The following is a 16,595-nucleotide window of genomic DNA, read 5'->3' as shown; positions in this document are numbered from 1 at the left end:
TGCTACTGAGACGGGCAAACACATCCAATTACAAGTAGTAGGAAGTAAAAATATTTTAGGACAACGATAAAACTAATATTTGTAAGGCGACTTTCACACAAATGTAGAAACCCTCCAACTATCTAGATGCTACTATAGTCAACCCTTCAACCAATCCCTACAGACACCACTGGAAAAGAGGAACTAATATAATCAATTTTCTGGCAATTAGAGCAAGAGAAGATTCATTTCTCTTGAAAGTGTGGAAATAAAGACTATACAAATGAGGACAAACAGAGACTATAGCAGAGGCTATTTAGGGCTTGCTATAGCAGGGGAATCAGCCACCACCACCTACTTGAATCTGCCAGAAACTCAAAGGCAGGCACAGGAAAGCTTTCTGGTGAAAAAATGGGTATGCTCGGGTGTGATCTGAGCCGGGTGGTAGGCATGGGGAAATTGGAGGCAGACTCACTAGAAGCGGGGTATCCTAGGTAAGTGGTTTGGGAAGCATATTTGGCTTTCTCTGGCTGGTCCTGAACTGGAAGCAGGGGCAAAAATGAGGGGAACTGGGCGTCCCTGACCAAAGCCCAATCTCTGGGCTGATTGCTTCAGAGACTGTGGTTTGGCTTCTTGAACTGGTTGCTGCAGAGGTTGTGGGTCAGAGTTCTGTTGTCATGTATGGTCTGGCCATTGTGTATTTGTACATTCAGTCTCTCAAAAGCAATCCAAAGTGTGATGTCTCAAACACTGAAAATGTATTTAGTATAATTTGAAAGCCAAATTCTTCCCTCAGCACACAGATAGTTATCTCTTGAAACTTGTTATCCTCTTCCATCCATCCTGTGGTGTCTGTAACCTGAAGGGGCATATGACAGACGAGGTGGCTGCAGCTAATTCTGTAACTCTAAAAGTGTTCCACATAACAAGAAAGATACTGTTATCTAGAATAATAGGAGTGAAATCAAGTTCTGCATTTTGTGAGTAAATGAGTACTGTAGATGCTACTGTGAAAATACATCACAGCTATAATATAAGCAATTGTCTTCCCTCCTACTATATTGAGAAAAATAAAGTATAAAAAGAATACACTTGTGCTGGTGCTAATAGGCACCATACTAACTTTTGAGTGACAAATTAATGTCTTTGAATTATAGAAGAGGAAGCCACACCCAATATAATTCAGGACATTGTGCTAAACACCCTGAATGGGATGGGGCGGAGGGCCATTCTACCAACTAATGCCTGTAAACAAAAGAGGGAACAGAACCTCGAGCAGTGACTGGCATTCTGGGGACGAGGGATGGAGGGTTGAGAGGACTGGCATCATGGCCAAGCATGTTGACTCTACAGCCACACTGCTTGAGTACACGTCCCAGCTCTCCCACTATATGACGTTAAGTGATTGACTTAGTCTCTAAGTTCCTGAAGTTCCTTTGTATAAAATGAGAACAATGATAATGCCTCTCTCATAGGTTGTTTGGAGGATAAAATTAATATTTGTAAAGTTCATTTAGAAGTGCTCAACACATTTTAAGTACTATGTAAGGGTTTGCATGTTAAATAATAAAAAATGAATCACTATTATAATATGATAATAATCTGTCTTTGACTATCCCTTAAAACCATCCTTTAGGGCAGGGGTCCCTAACCCCCAGGCCATGGACTGGTGTCAGTCTGTAAAAGGCCACTGGTATCGGACTGATACCGGTCCGTGGCCAGTCAGGGACTGGGCTGCACAGCAGGAGGTGAGTGGCAGGTGAGCCAGCAAAGCTTCGTCTGTATCTACAGCCGCTCCCCATCACTCTCATCACCACCTGAGCTCCGCCTCGTGTCAGATCAGCAGTGGCATTAGGTTCTCATAGGAGTGCGAACCCTACCGTGAACTGTGCATGCGAGGGATCTAGGTTGCATGCTCCTTGTGAGAATCTAATGCCTGATGATCTGAGGTGGAACTGAGGCAGTGATGCTGGCACTGGGGAGCGGCTGCAAATACAGATTATCATTAGCAGAGAGGTTTGACTGTACAGAGATCATAATCAATTGCTTGCAGACTTATATCAAAACCCTATCAGTGAGTGGCAAGGGACAATGAAGCTGCGTCTGGTGGCAGGCTTTATAGTGGCAAGTGAGTTGATGTACTTCAATTGTACAGCTGCATCTGGTGGTATGTTTTAAGTCAGAATCTGACACTTATTTTTGTCCGCATGTGGCCCACCCGTTATTTTATTTACCACTTCCATCCACGCCTCTTTCCTGCACTGCACACTTGTTGTCTCAGTCGCAGTTTTGTTAAGCCCGCAAGCTAATCCTAGCCAAATTGAGTAAAAAACAAACGTTGTTGGAGAGCTTCTTTGAAGAGGGGAAAAGACACAATGATGAGACAGCAGAAGACTCTAAGACTGCCAGCAAAAAGAAAGCTGCATTTAAAAGAAAATAACAAGAGTCCTACTTAAATTATGGTTTCATTGCCACAGGTGATTCACTTTCTCCAAGCCCGCTCTGTATAATATGTGGCGACTGGCTATCCAACAAAGCTGTAAAACCTTCAAAACTGCTTCACCACATGGAGACCAAGCACCCTGCCTTAAAGGATAAGGCTTTGGACTTTTTCAAAAGAAAAAGAAAAAAACGTGAACACAAAGAACAGAAGCAATTATCGAAGGCCCACTTCATCAAATGTATCTGCACTGAAAGCATCATTCTTAGTGGTTAACGGCATTGCTAAAGCTAAGAAGCCCCTTACTATTGGTGACGAGTTGATCCTGCCTGCTGCTGAGGACATCTGTCTTGAACTTTTAGGAGAGGCTGCATGCAGTTCAAAAGGTGGCATGTGTTCCTCTTTCGGCTAGCACCATAACTAGATGAATTGATGAAATAGCAGAGGATATTGAGGCACAATTGTCAGAGAGGATTAATGAGTCACCGTGGCACGCAATCCAGGTTGACGAGTCTCCCAATGTTGACAACAAGGCAACAGTGCTTGTTTCTGTGCAATATATTTTTCAGGAGGATGTGCATGAGGATATGTTATGTGCACTTTTGTTGCCAACCAACACCACAACTGCAGAACTATTGAAGTCTTTGAATGATTACACATCAGGAAAACTGACTTGGTCATTTTGTGTTGGTATATGCATGGACGGAGCAGCTGCCAACTGGATGGCTTTCTTATTTCACTACTTGGGTCAAAGAGGTCGCTTCTGAATGTGAGTCTATGCATTGTGTCATCCCTAGAGAAATGCTGGCTAGCCGAAAAATGTCACCTGAACTTAACAACGTTTGTAGGATGTGTTTAAAATTATCAACCACGTTAAAGTACATGCCCTTAACTCACATCTGTTCATGCTGCTCTGTGAGGAGATGGATGCAGAGCACACGTCTTCTCTTATACACAGAAGTGAGATAGCTTTCTAAAGGTAGATCACTAGCCAGAGTTTTTGAGTTATGAGAGCCACTCCAGAGATTACTTTTAGAAGAACAGTCACCACTGGCAGCACATTTCGGTGACACAGAATGGGTCACAAAACTTGCTTATTTGTGTGACACATTCAACCTGCTCAATGAACTCAATCTGTCAGTTCAGGGGAGAAAGACAACTGTGTTCAAGTCGGTAGATAAAGTGGCTGCATTCAAAGCCAAACTGGAATTATGGGAGCGACAAGTGAACATTAGGATTTTTGACATGTTTCAAACAGAGATTTTGAAAGAGACTGAGCCAGGACCTTCTTTCTCCCAGATGGTGCATGATCACTTATCTTAGCTTTCAAAAGAGATTGAGCATTACTTCCCAACCACAAAAGACCCCCAAACTGGGAAGGAATGGATCTGCGACCCATTTGTGAATAAGCCAGGTGAATTGACTTTGCCGGAGCTAGAAGAGGATCAACTGCTTGAGATCACAAGTGACGGGGGCCTTAAAAGTATGCTTGAGACAATGTCAAATCTCCATACATTCTGGATTAAAGTCAAGGAGGAATATCCTGAGATTGCCACAAAGGCACTGAAAAGCTTGCTTCCATTTCCAACATCCAATCTTTGTGAAGCAGGGTTTTCTGCAGTGACAGCGACCAAAATGAGATCACGGAGGAGACTGGACATAAGCAACACACTTCGGGTCACTGTCTCCCATCACCCCCAGACGGGACCATGTAGTTGCAGGAAAACAAGCTCAGGGCTCCCACTGATTCTGCATTATGGTGAGTTGTATAATTATTTCATTATATATTACAGTGTAATAATAATAGAAATAAAGTGCACAATAAATGTAATGCACTTGAATCATCCCAAAACCATTCCCCTCCCTCCCCGGTCTGTGGAAAAATTGTCTTCTACGAAACTGGTCCCTGGTGCCAAAAAGGTTGGGGACCACTGCTTTATTGTATTACCTGGAATGTACTCATGTGTGACTTTACTCTTTCAGAGTAAGATATTCATAACTAAATGCAGTCATTTAAACAAAGTCTGCAATGGATTCCTAAATACTCAGTCTGGCACCTCAGGTTTTGTTAAAACCTTCCATATTCATCAAATATCCTTCCCTGACAGCTCTTCAATTTTCAGAGCATGGAATAGCACTTAAATTGGATACAAGAATATTCTTTCTCCTCAAACATTGCCGGATATTTGAATGATGTGATCCTCTTTGCAGAAGTTGTGATTTCTTTTGCTACAGGAAACAAGCACATTGGCGATGTTACAGTGAAAATAAGAGATCTTTTATGTAACAAATGGGTCAATTGAAAGAGATAAAAAGACTTAAACATTAGTTAAATTCTAATTGAATGCCATATCTTTCAGCCAAAGTAGTCACAGCATGTAAAGAGTTCCTGTTTACTAAGGTCTCGTTCAATCAATATTCATTGAGCAATGATGTGAACAAAGCATGGTTTTGTGTCACAAGACTTAAAATTTGCAATATTCCTTGTATCTGGGGCAGAATGCAGCTGGATTAGGCTTTGATGGCTAGAAAACCATTCTGGCTATCTTCCTTGGGTCCTTCTCTTTGACTTCTGTGCTGCCACAGTATGTCTGCTTATGTGGAAATGGCTATGCCCACTTTCTGGAGAGTTTTTATTATAAATCGGTGTTGAATTTTGTCAAAAGCTTTTGCTGCATTTACTGAGATGATCATATGGTTTTTATTCCTTAATTTGTTAATGGGGTGTGTCACAGTGATTGATTTGTGTATATTGAAGAATCCTTGCATCCCTGGGATAAATCCCACTTGATCATGGTGTTTGATCCTTTTAATGTGTTGTTGGATTCTGTTTGCTAGTATTTTTTTTGAGGATTTTTGCGTCTATATTCACCAGTGATATTGGTCTGTAATTTTCTTTTTTTGTAGTATCTTTGTCTGGTTTTGGTATCAGGGTGATGGTGGTCTCATAGAAAGAGTGTGGGAGTGTTCCTTCCTCTGCAATTTTTTGGAAGAGTTTGAGAAGGATGAGTGTTAGCTCTTCTCTAAATGTTTGATAGAATTCACCTGTGAAGCCATCTGGTCCTGCGCTCTTGTTTGTTGGAAGATTTTAAATCACAGTTTCAACTTCATTAGTTGTGATTGGTCTGTTCATATTTTCTATTTCTTCCTGGTTCAGTCTTGGAAGGTTATACCTTTCTAAGAATTTGTCCGTTTCTTCCAGGTTGTCCATTTTATTGGCATAGAGTTGCTGGTAGTAGTCTCTTAGGATGCTTTGTATTTCTACGGTGTCTGTTGTAACTTCCCCTTTTGCATTTCTAATTTTATTGATTTGAGTCTTCTTCCTCTTTTTCTTGATGAGTCTGGCTAGTGATGTATCAAATTTGTTTATCTTGTCAAAGAACCGGCTTTTAGTTTTATTGATCTTTGCTATTGTTTTCTTTGTTTCTATTTCATTTATTCCTGCTCTGATCCTTATGATTTCTTTCTTTCTGCTAACTTTGGGTTTTGTTTGTTCTTCTTTCTCTAGTTCCTTTAGGTGTAAGGTTAGATTGTTTATTTGAGATTTTTCTTGTTTCTTGAGGTAGGCTTGTATAGCTATAAACTTCCCTCTTAGAACTGCCTTTGCTGCATCCCATAGGTTTTGGATCGTCATGTTTTCATTGTCATTTGTCTCTAGGTATTTTTTGATTTCCTCTTTGAATTCTTCAGTGATCTCTTGGTTATTTAGTAATGTATTGTTTAGCCTCCATGTGTTTGTGCTTTTAGGTTTTTTTCCCTGTAATTGATTTCTAACCTCATAGTGTTGTGGTCAGAAAAGATGCTTGATATGATTTCAATTTTCTTAAATTTACTGAGGCTTGATTTGTGATCCAAGATGTGATCTATCCTGGAGAATCTTCCGTGTGCACTTGAGAAGAAAGTGTAATCTGCTATTTTTGGATGGAATGTCCTATAAATATCAATTAAATCAATCTGGTCTATTGTGTCATTTAAAGCTTGTGTTTCCTTTTTAATTTTCTGTCTGGATGCTCTGTCCATTGGTGTAAGTGAGGTGTTAAAGTCCCCCACTATTACTGTGTTACTGTTGATTTCCTCTTTTATAGCTGTTAGTAGTTGCCTTATGTATTGAGGTGCTCCTATGTTGGGTGCATATATATTTATAATTGTTATATCTTCTTCTTGGATTGATCCCTTGATCACTGTGTAGTGTCCTTCCTTGTCTCTTGTAACATTCTTTATTTTAAAGTCTATTTTATCTGATATGAGTATTGCTACTCCAGCTTTCTTTTGATTTCCATTTGCATGGAATATCTTTTTTCATCCCCTCACTTTCAGTCTGTATGTGTCCCTAGGTCTGAAGTGGCTCTCTTGTAGACAGCATATAGATGGGTCTTGTTTTTGTATCCATTCAGTGAGCCTGTGTCTTTTGGTTGGAGCATTTAATCCATTCAAATTGAAGGTAATTATCGATATGTATGTTCCTATGACCATTTTCTTAATTGTTATGGGTTTGTTTTTTTAGGTCCTTTTCTTCTCTTGTGTTTCCCACTTAGAGAAGTTCCTTTAGCATTTGTTGTGAAGCTGGTTTGGTGGTGCTGAATTCTCTTAGCTTTTGCTTGTCTGTAAAGCTTTTGATTTCTCCGTCGAATGTGAATGAGGTCCTTTCCGGGTAGAGTAATCTTGGTTGTAGGTTCTTCCCTTTCATCACTTTAAATATATCATGCCACTCCCTTCTGGCTTGTAGTGTTTCTGCTGAGAAATCAGTGTTAACCTTATGGGAGTTCCTTCTATGTTATTTGTCTTTTCCCTTGCTGCTTTCAATAATTTTTCTTTGTCTTTAATTTTTGTCAATTTGATTACTATGTGTCTCGGTGTGTTTCTCCATGGGTTCATGCTTCCTGGGACTCTCTGCACTTCCTGGACTTGGGTGGCTATTTCCTTTCCCATGTTATGGAAGTTTTCGACTGTAATCTCTTCAAATATTTTCTCGGGTCCTTTCTCTCTGTCTTCTCCTTCTGGGACCTCTATAACGCAAATGTTGGTGCGTTTAATGTTTTCTCAGAGGTCTCTTAGGCGGTCTTCATTTCTTTTCATTCTTTTTTCTTTACTCTGTTCTGTGGCAGTGAATTCTACCATTCTGTCTTCCAGGTCACTTATCCGTTCTTCTGCCTCAGTTATTCTGCTATTGATTCCTTCTAGTGTATTTTTCATTTCAGTTATTGTATTGTTCATCTCTGTTTGTTTGTATTTTAATTCTTCTAGGTGTTTGTTCTTTAATTCTTCTAGGTCTTTGTTAAACATTTCTTGCATCTTCTCCATCTTTGCCTCCATTCTTTTTCCGAGGTCCTGGATCATCTCTACTATCATTATTCAGAATTCTTTTTCTGGAAGGTTGCCTAGCTCCACTTCATTTAGTTGTTTTTCTGCAGTTTTATCTTGTTCCTTCATCTGGTACATAGCCCTCTGCCTTTTCATCTTGTCTATCTTTCTGTGAGTATGGTTTTTGTTCCACAGGCTGCAGGATTGTAGTTCTTGCTTCTGCTGTCTGCCCTCTGGTGCATGAGGCTGTCTAAGAGGCTTGTGCAGGTTTCCTGATGGGAGATTCTGGTGGTGGGTAGAGCTGACTGCTGCTCTGGTGGGCGGAGCTCAGTAAAACTTTAATCCACTTGACTGCTGATGGGTGGGGCTGGGTTCCCTTCCTGTTGGTTGTTTGGCCTGAGGCAACCGAACACTGGCGCCTACCTGGGCTTATTGGTGGGGCTAATGGCAGACTCTGGAAGGGCTCACACCAAGGAGTACTTCCCAGAACTTCTGCTGCCAGTGTCCTTGTTCCCACGGTGAGCCTCAGCCACACCCCGCCTCTGCAGGAGACCCTCCAACACTAGCAGGTAGGTCTGGTTCAGTCTCTCCTGGGGTCACTGCTCCTTCCCCTGGGTCCCCGTGTGCACACTACTTTGTGTGTGCCCTCCAAGAGTGGAGTCCCTGTTTCCTCCAGTCCTGTCGAAGTCCTGCAATCAAATCCTACTAGCCTTCAAAGTCTGATTCTCTAGGAATTCCTCCTCCCATTGCTGGACCCCCAGGTTGGGAAACCTGATGTGGGGCTCAGAACCTTCACTCCAGTGGGTGGACTTCTGTGGTATAAGTGTTCTCCAGTCTGTGAGTCACCCACCCAGATGTCATGGGCTTTGATTTTATTGTGATTGCGTCCCTCCTACCGTCTCATTGTGGCTTCTCCTTTGTCTTTGGATGTGTGGTATCTTTTTGGTGAGTTCCAGTGTCTTCCTGTCGATGGTTGTTCAGCAGTTAGTTGTGATTCCCGTGCTCTTGCAAGAGGGAGTGAGCACACATCCTTCTACTCCGCCATCTTGAACCAATCTCTATCAGCAATTCTTTCACAAGTGCCCTGATTTGGATCAAGAAATTGTTTTGAGGTCAAAAGATCTGCCTTAAGTTCAAGCTCAGCCACTAACCAGGTGTATAACCAAGGGCAAATGATTTAACTTAATAGAGTCTTCGTTTCATTTGTAAAATGGAGATAATTTGCCTTACAAAGTTCTTATGATGATTAAATAATATAAGGCAGTGACTTGCATTGTTTTCTTTCACTGTAACCTCTGGGAATAAATATATTTTACATTAGAATCTGGTACCCACATATATGAGTAAGCAAGTGAGTGTGTATGTGTATGTATGTAAAACCCAAATAAAAGTTTCAGGTAATAATAGTTACCTGTACTATGTGAGATGCACTTGATGCTTTTCTATTCTATATTAACTTATACTCTTTCAGTTAAAAAAAAATTCTGATTGTGATCCTCTAAACTGATGTCACATTTATGGGATGAAATTCACATTTTCAAAGACACAGACCTAGTTACCTGACTCAATAAACATTAAATTCTCTCCTTCCCCCCCCCCCCCGCCTTCTTTCAGTTCTAAATATTTTGTTCCACTACCTTCTGATTTCCATGGTATTTGGTGATTACCCTTTTCACAATGATGAATCCTCACCTGCTGGTCCCCAGACATAAGAAGTCTTTTATTGCTTTTTGAATGTCAAAAATATTTCATAACAACTTTTAAAAATTTGACATTTAATCATGCCTAATTTTTTTAATGTGAAAGGATATACAGTTGCTATTAATTTTAGTGGAGAAAAACTTTGGTACAAAGTATGCAATATCTACTGTATTTAATCCAATAATCAAGGTAGAAATGAAATAATCACCGTCTCTCTACATTAAAAATATTCATTCTTTTTATCATCTGTGTAGGGAACTATACAAGGCTTTAGAATTTTATTGGGGAATAAAACATATCTGAGGGAGCCTCAAAACCCTCAAAAATGAAAAAAAGTAAATTTGCCATCTGACAACTAGAAAAATTTGCACATAATGGAGATTAGCCACCTGGAAGACTAAATCAAAGAACTGCCTGGGATCTAAGACTAAACCAAAGAACTGTAAGACTGGAATCAGATGATTCAGAAAAGGAAGCCAAATTAACTACATTTTACCCTTTCTGCAAAAAGCCTATGTAAAGAGAAGGCAAATGGTTATCATGGAACTTAGAAAAGGGGGATGAAGAGACCACATTTGGTGAAAGTGCCTTTAGCATCATTGGAGAAAGCCCCACTCGGGTGCTACTAATGTCCAAATCCTCTTTAGTTAGTTCCTATGGTGGGGATGGGGTTAGATTGTTTGATCTTCTTGCTTTGGGTCTATATATTCAGAGAGTCACTTATTCTAGTACCGCGAAAATACTCGTACTAGAGGTCAAGGATTAGAGGTGCCCCATAATTAATTGTGTTTTCAATCTGTAAGCTAAACCTGTATTTGACAATGAGTAAATCTAGTTTGAGAGATATAATTATGGAATTCTAAGAGGATTTAAGAAGAGGTTTTTCTAAAAAATTAGTTTTATGAAACAGTTACAGTGGAAATGCAAAACTGATATTCATGTACTTTCTAACATATACATGAGACTCCCTACTTTTCAAAAATGCATTTGTCTCATATCTATATTCAGTCTGAAGATCTGAGGAAGAAATGTCATATTTTGGCATCTCCACAAAATCTTTTTTTTTGTTTGCACAGAACTCGGTTGTTAGTATAAAAGCAGCTCTGAAAATAGAAATCTCTTTAAAATAATGTAGGTAAGGTCAAAAAGGAAGATGCTGGGCTCCTGGAATGTAAAAGCTGTGCTGTTGAAGACATGGGCAAACAGGCATAGAGTAGATGTAAATAAAGACATAATTTGTGATCACTCTGCAAACATGGCCTGAATTACTTGGAACTCATCAGTACTGATGAGGCACTAACTGCATTCAGGTGCACTTCAATCAGAACTAGATTATACCATTAAAATTAATGAAGCACTAGAAGACTTTAATGAGTAAAAGAGGGTTGGTTTTAAAGTCTTTTATGCATTTTATTCACATAACAACAATTTGGTTCACAGTGCAATCACAGCTCTCTCTGGTAGACAGGTAAAAAATTTTGGTTATTAAAGGTTTTAAGTAACACATTATGTTCAACATACTCCCTGGCACATCTCTTCAACATTCATTTAAATGGCCTATAGGTTTAGCTTAATTAAAACAGAAGCTGAGTTATCTGTCTTTTGCTGTCCTGTTTTTTTTTTTAAAATAGAAACTAAATAATTGTTCTCTCTCAGATTCCAAATTTTCTCATTATATTGCTGAGATGTCAATTTTCCCTCTTTTAAGCTGCTAGCACTTTTATAAGCCAATGTGGCCCCTGCTTTTTTTATCTTTTCTAGGAATGTATATATGTGTGTGTATGTGTGTGTATATATATATATATATATATATATATATATGATGCTTGGCGAGGGAATCTGTGCAGTCAAGCATATATCTTGGTAAAAGATTAATGATAGTCACAAAGAACAGGTATCTCAAGTTAATGATTTCAGAGTTTCTCTATGTATGGGAAGATGCAAGAATCTGGGTTCATTAAAATTCTTCCTGAGATATACATCTAACTATGTATGGGGCCTGCTTGTCCAAAGCACAGAGCATACTATTATGGTCTTAATTTCCTCTCAGAGTGCAGTGTCAGTCAGTGACTGCCGCAGGTTACGACTTCATCCTTGCAGAATTGGGTGGTGAATAAAAACGCTCTTTGTTTATTCTGGTAATTAAAAGGCAGACATAAGGCAGATTAATAGGAAAAAAATCAAATGTATTACATATGCATGGGAAAATCCTCATAAATATGAAGAATTCCAAAGATGGCAAGATGAGGTATACCTGTTATTCTGGACTAAAGAGAAGTAGGTAAGGGTCTAGGACTTCAAAGGGAAGTAAGGTAATTCACAGGACGGTAAAAAAGAGTTAACGTTTGGTAAACAAATATTTGCTGGGCCATCCAAAGACAATGGGGCACAGAGACGACTTTGATCAAATGGACCTTGCTAGGTTTCTTCCTGTCTAACAATTTAGTTCATATTTAAAATAGTTGTTATTTATGGTGATAACTCCTTCCTGGGACAAGCTTCCTATATTAAATTCTTTTAGGCAGTATGGGGGATGTTCAAACGGTCTTCTCGAGTATTCTGGGGCTTGCTTGTTTTCAGCTGAAAATAATCAGCATGCCAGAGTGGCACATCTTGGAGCAACCTGCCCTGAGCCCCATCACTGTACATTCGGATCAGTTCTTGAAAGAAATCCCTCTGTTTGGTTTGCTGTCCTGCTCCAGGACATGGTTTAGATATCTAAAGCAACATACACCCAATATAGGCAATTTCTATTTGAAAACTTGCTGGTGATTTCCATATTGCGCTGCCTTGGACATACCCGGGCACACCTCCATATTTGCCTTCCTTCATTTACTCCTTGGGGGTATTATTGGCTTACTTTCCTGAATCCTCCACTAGATTACAGATTCTTCTGGGGGTATGGATGGTGCCCAGTTCATCTTCATAGAGCTCACCATCATATACTCACACCTTCCACAATAAATGCAATATGACTGTACATTTTACTGGTCCATAAACGTTTCTTAAAATAGTTGTGGGACCTCTTTTCCCATGATCATTTATTTGCTATGCCATAATTTTTGGAGGGCTAACTTTTTCCTACTATGTGGTATTCTTAAATTAATTATTATTATTTTTTTACCCGGAGACTTATAGGTAGATTACTTATAGTAGTCACTAAATCTGTACTAAATATTTTGGCCATCTGGTTGTGTTCACTTTGGTCTTTTATAAAGTATTACCTTAAATTCGTGCATATATGTGTGTGTGTGATCGCGCCCTATTTACATGAAGCATTTCAGCTTATTGAAGTGGATGGTTAGATTTTTTCTTTTTTATTGACTCCTCCCCATAACCTCCCAAATCCCTCTTTCCAGTTGTCTGCAACACATTCTATTGTGAGGTTTTCCAAAAATCTCCCAGGAAGAATGACTTTATGTGTAATCTGTACTGCCAGTGTAGTTCCTTCACTTACCACCTTACTAGTGGTTTAGGAGTCTGCATGTCTTACCCTCACAGGCTGTTGGCTGCGTAAAGGCAAGGACTGTCATTTTTATATATTATATCTAGTGTTTAACAAGGTATTGGCAAACAGTAGATATAAAAAAATGCTTTTTCCTCACCTACCTCATTTTATAGCATTCCATTTGTAACTACAGACCTCTCACTTTTCCCTTGGAAGGGACAATCTAAGGCCCATATCAGGTAGCATTTCCTCAGGCCTAAGGAGGAGGGGAGAAGTACTCACTTCAGAGAAGAGAGCTTGCAAATCTTACCACTTACTTGTAATTTAGGTTTAAGTATTCATTTGAAGCACTTGACACTCTAACCACTAAAATGCTTGATTAGGAACTCAAACTTGAGAGGCACACCAGAAGAGGGTGAGATGAGAGTCAGAAGACCACATCATTTTTGTGATTAATGTTTCCAGTGCTACTCTTTCTTATGTTTAAGCAAAGAACATGAAAAAGATTCAAGCGGAAGAACACAAACTTCATATTATTTCTATTCCTTAGCCCTTAGCAACCTCAAGCAACTTCCACTAACAGGTTTCTCCTGTTAGGCACTTCAGATCTTGCTTGTAACTTTATTATTGAGAAAACCAACAATCAAATGAAAAACTAAAAATATAAGGCCATCTCTGTGTGCATATCAGGTAATAAAATTCTGTGTCCTATGGCAATCACTTCTCTGACCTGTAAAACAAGATTTTTAAAGGTATGTATTTCTACGAATCTATATGTAATTGGAAATTCTCATGTGCTGTCTCAAAATATCCATGGATTAAAAAAGCTCTTTAATAATGATTTTAAAGGTAATTTATGCTCATTAAGGAACATTTGTAAAAATAATATTTAAAGAAGAAAAAAGGAACTCATAATTCTATTACCCATTGGTGTTATTCTAAGGGCCCTAAAGCAGATTAAAAAAAAATCACTGACAGATTTTTAATAAAGAAGCTGTTAGAATGTCACTGGTCTGGATCTCATTTTTATTTCCAACAGTAGAATCACTAATTCTTTTTCTCTCCTGTGCTATTTTTCTGTATATTTAATGAAGTTCAGCAAGTGCCCAGAGGGTCCTGAGCACTGCATAAAGTACATTTTTCTACATACAACCCTCTTATGTATAGGTCTTCATTGCTTAAGCTCTAAAGGATAAAATACAAACACTTTGATTTGGCATTTTTAAAAAACCCTTTAATTTAGTAAAATCTGGTGCCAGCCCACCTTTTTTAGATGCACTAACCCTTCATTCCAAATTACTCTACAGCTAAATAGGTGTTCGAAGCTGCTCGTGCTATGTGACTCAACTTGAGGGCTGGCTCATCCGGGGTGGGTCTTGGGCACTCCCAGCCCTACAGCACCTACTGGTGACTATAGCCAGGCTGACAAGCGCTTCTTACTCTGAGAGAATCCAGGCAAGAATGAGGATTTAAAATTCTAATGGTAGTGGTTCCAATTCCAGGTAAGATGGAATGAGCACACCTCCACCCTGTCTCCCAGTGAGTCCAGCTATAAAAGATAATGCATACATCAGCTATTTGAGCACTCTGAAAACTAGTAGCAGGTAAATTAGGGAAGATCAGAATTCAAAGTACCACTGAATCAGTGCTAAATTTACATTCTGGATTTTATCCTAGACATTATGGATGTTATTTTATATATACTCTGAGTTCTGTTCCTTAGGGAAAAAATTTTTAAGCAGGCAATTAACTTGTGTAGGCTTGGGTTACAGGTTTGCCTCACATTTTGTCAGTGGAAATTCAAATCTCAGTTTATTCTTTTAGCCTCCAAGTTTGTCTTGTGCATGTGGGTTCAGGGACCACCTTGAGATTTGTGAGGGATACATATACATACATCTACATCTACATCTTCATATACATATATATACGAATACAAAGAGGGCTTCGTGTGGGCCTCTTCCTTCCAGGATCTTCTCCCCTCACTCTCCAGGGATGGCTGTTGCATGCTTCTTCCCCTGGTTCCTCCAACCAGAAAGTTGATGGTGGGGTTTCCATTGCAGTTTTAGCTGTTCATGTACTTTGTGACTGTGGCCCACTCTCATGGCAAAGACACAAACACACAAAGGGACACACAATCATGTGCCAATCGCTTCTTCATATTTTGACTCCCCTCCACAAATGTCTGCTTTTACTTACTCTTCAGAATCCTCAGGTAATTGTTTTTTATATTTTATCCAGAATATATAGTCATCAGGATAAGAGATGGTTTGTAGAAAGCTTATATCATTATAACAAACTACTTTTGTTTGAAACATTAAAATGTATTACCTCTGCAAAAAAAATTAATATGATTTGAAACAATTGTCAGCTTCTTAAACTGGGCAGTGTTTACATAAACATGTGCTTTATGATTACTTCATATGTCATATACTTTTCTGTATGCATCATACACTTCACAATTTTCTAAAAATGAGGTACTTCAGCCCTTCATAACCAGAACTTCAGTTCCTCACTTAACATTTATCCTCTGGATCATATTGTTTTGAAAATAACACATTTACAGTATTTTAATGATATCTCAATGAAAAAATTTAATAAAAAGATAGTCCATTGAACTGTAAAACTGAATACATTCTAAAAATAAATAAATAAAGTCTCATATGGGCAAGGCTAACTGAGTAAGTCTATTTTAAAGTGGGTTCAAGCCGGCAAACAATCCCCTATAGTATTTCAACATAGTGGAGCTCACATCTTTGGACTGAGCTTATGGTTCAAATCCTGACTCTGCCTCTTACTAAATGTGTGACCTTGGATAAGTTACTTTAGCTCTCTGAGCTTGTTTCTTCATTGTAAAGTGGAGAAAATAATAGTTTCTACCTCTCAGGATACTGGGTGGATTAATGAGTTAATGAATGGAAAGCATTAAGCACAGAGTGCTAGGTACCTATAAAACATTCAGTGGAAGTTAGCTATAATTAGTACTAATACTTTCTTCTGAATCCCAAAGGATTTCTATGGCTGATTTGCTCAATTTCTAATTTTTATTTGATGCATTTCCACAAAAGCAAATTGAGATCATGTTCCTTCACTTCCAGGAATATACAACCTTCTACAGATTAAAATTCAGCACAATACTAAAGACGAGTTTTAGTTGAATGCACCCTCTAGTGGCATACATTATGTGCAAGAACCTGGCATCTACCAAAGAAAACCTCTTTATGAAATGTCAGGTTTTAGGTCAGCACTTAGAGCCTGAAGCCAGCTGGTTAAGAACATGATGGTATGAGTGGCACTCTCACATCTTTTAGGAAGCTCCCTCTCTTCCAGAGCTGGAGGATTTTTTTAAAAAAACTTTTAAAACTTTCCCCACCATAAGACCTAGGATATTTGTGATATTTACCATACCAAATTCCAATATTCCTATAGCATTGACTTTAATCTTTCCTCTTAAAATAGAGTCATTTTCTAGCTTACTTTAACAAGCATTGCAAAATACTTATTCTTCATTTAGCTAACAAACCATACTGAGCATCAACTATGTACCAGGCAATGGGGATACAACAAACAACTTATTACACAATTCATTATGCAATTACGAATTTGAAAAGCGCCATAAAGAAGTATAGAGTGCCATGACTGTATACTAGGGATTGATCTAGTTTGGGGAGGGGGCTTTGGAAGGCTTACTTGAGGATAAAACGTTAAAAACCTTGAAGGGTGAGTAGA

This window comes from Leucopleurus acutus (assembly GCF_964270905.1).
Source record: "Leucopleurus acutus genome assembly, chromosome: 3".
In the NCBI taxonomy this organism is placed as follows: Eukaryota; Metazoa; Chordata; class Mammalia; order Artiodactyla; family Delphinidae; genus Leucopleurus; species Leucopleurus acutus.
The sequence above is the reverse complement of the archived record's forward strand: the minus strand, read 5'-3'. Positions refer to the sequence as shown.